Source organism: Fonticula alba (genome assembly GCF_000388065.1).
Source record: "Fonticula alba strain ATCC 38817 unplaced genomic scaffold supercont2.10, whole genome shotgun sequence".
In the NCBI taxonomy this organism is placed as follows: domain Eukaryota; order Rotosphaerida; family Fonticulaceae; genus Fonticula; species Fonticula alba.
In genome coordinates this window covers 213,565-215,630 of record NW_009242980.1, presented here as the reverse complement: position 1 = coordinate 215,630, position 2,066 = coordinate 213,565, and the positions used below count along the sequence as shown (strand labels likewise).

General features: G+C 73.5%; 1 protein-coding gene across 1 annotated transcript in view; it reads right to left on the bottom strand.

Moving 5' to 3' along the window:
- H696_05364 (Ras-like protein Rab-32A) overlaps positions 1-137 on the bottom strand; it is a 1,802-nt gene extending 1,665 nt beyond the window's left edge. The window contains exon 1 of the mRNA XM_009499210.1: positions 90-137. The gene's annotated coding sequence lies outside the window, so the exon portion shown is untranslated. The remainder of the gene's footprint in view (positions 1-89) is intronic.
- Positions 138-2,066: the final 1,929 nt, after the last annotated feature.

Below are 2,066 nucleotides of genomic sequence, written 5' to 3'. Positions count from 1 at the left end.
GAGCGTGCCAGAACCGAAGAGGTGCGGAGTGGACGCAGTGTGCATACACACGCGCGCACATACGCAGGCAGGGCGGAGGGGAGACGTACGAGAAAAGAGGAAAGGCTGAGCCTGCTGGAGGGAAAGCACGGGGGGGGGGGCGAGAAGGGGGGCGGGAGGAAAAGGAGGGGGGAGGCGGGGTGGCGTGGGGGAGGGGAGGGGGGAGGGGGAGGGCAACCGATGTGGCAGATGCTGGGGGCGGACCCGCGCCGGGGCCCCGCTTTTTGGATATGGATCCGGAAAGATAACATAACCTGCCCTGCTCGGGGGCCCGGGGGGGGGGGACGGGTGACCAGGGCGTACGAAGGCCCACCCGCCTCTCGGCAGGCCGGGGAGCCGGGAGATCCCCGGCGCGTTTGCCGCGGGCTCCACCCGCCCGGCCGGGTCCGGGGCCAGGTCGCGACAGGGCGGCGGCGGCAAGCGGCCCGGCGGCTGTGGGCGCGCACGGAGGGGCTTGTGGACGACGCCCGGGGGGGGGGGGGCTTGGGCCTTCCTCACGGCTGGGAAAGGCGCCGGGGCGGGGGACAACTTGGCACACCGACCGGGCGCCGTTCGTGACCGGCGGCAGTCACGCACCTCCCCGGGGCCCTCGGCTTGGAGGGCTCCCGGCCGCGCGGAGAGGGAGCACCCGGCTGTGCCGCGGGAGACAAGGGAGAACCGGACCGCGACGCGCACCGCGCCCGGGGGCGGGGTCGCGGCCGATGTGCGGCTGGGGCCGGTGCGCGGGCAGCGTCCCGGCCGCCCCCGCGGGGCCGCTGTGGTCGGGAAAGGGGGGGGGCTGGGCCAGGCGCGCCGGGAATGATGATGCGCGCTCCTTGGTCCCCCTGCGGCGGATTGAGGCTCCAGCCCGGGGTGACCTCGCCCGGGAGGTCACTGGAGCCTGGCAGTGCACAACACGCCCCGGCGTGTCTATTGTACCACGCAAGTGTGTCCGTGCAAGTGTGCATACCGAGGGCGGAAGAGGGACGCTGCGGCCGGGAGGGCGGGGCCGGGCGCCCCCCCCCCCCCGAGGCGGCAAACAACACCATCCGCGCCGGGACCTGCGGCCGGGAGGCACGGCGGCGGCGGCGGCGGCGCCGAGGCAGGGCGAAGGGGGCAGACGTCGGTGCCCACAGGCGCGAGATAACACAGCGTCGCCCGGCCAGCTGAGAGCAGGCCCCTGGGAGGGGAGGTGCTTTCATGCTGGCGGGTAATAATAACAACAATAATATACTGAGCGGAATATTGTTGGCCTCCTGGCCGGTGGCCTGCGTGTGTGTGTGTGTGTGTGTGTGTGTATGTTATCGCCGCGGTCCCGCTCTGCTCCTCTCCGACCACGGGCGTATTTCGCGACGGTGTGGCATCGGCCGTGCACGGCGTGCTTGATGGCCGCGTCCCGGTGGGAGGACCAGCGAGCATCGGGCGGGGGGAGGGAGGGGGGGGAACATTCGCGCGGTCGCTGTGTGCTGCGTGCCGGGCTCCCCCCTCCGAGCCCCGGTTTGGGGCGCCTGTTCTCGGCCCCCGCCGCGGCGCCGCGCAGGGGGAGACGGCACCCAGCCCCTCCAGGCACGAGCACCTCCAGCACCCCCCCCCAGGGACGAGGGTTCTCTTCGCGCTCACCAGAACAGCCGGGGGTTGGGGGGCCGTCGCCCCGCGGGCGCCGCCGAGAAGCCGCCCTCCCCCCCTCGCGCTCGCGCGCGCCTCCCCGCCCGGCCGTGTGTATGTGTGTGTGTGTGTGTGTGTGTGTCGCCGTCCCTGTTGTTCCCCGTCCCGGTCCCCCTAGCGGCTATTGAGCTTCGGGCCCTGGGCGGCGACGGAGGCAGGAGGGGGGGGGGGAAGAGCATCTGCCGGGCGGGCGCCCGGCAGTGGGGCGTGGGAACCGTGGCCGCGGCTCGGCGGCCGAGCGCTGAGGAAACCGGCGGAACGGCGCGCGGCCAGCCTTTGACCCCCTATCTCTCCGCGTGCGGGGGGGGGGGGGGAAGAGACCCAGAAGAAGGGCGTACGCGCCGGGCTCTAAGGTGCCCCCGGTGTGCGGCCACTCCAGGCGG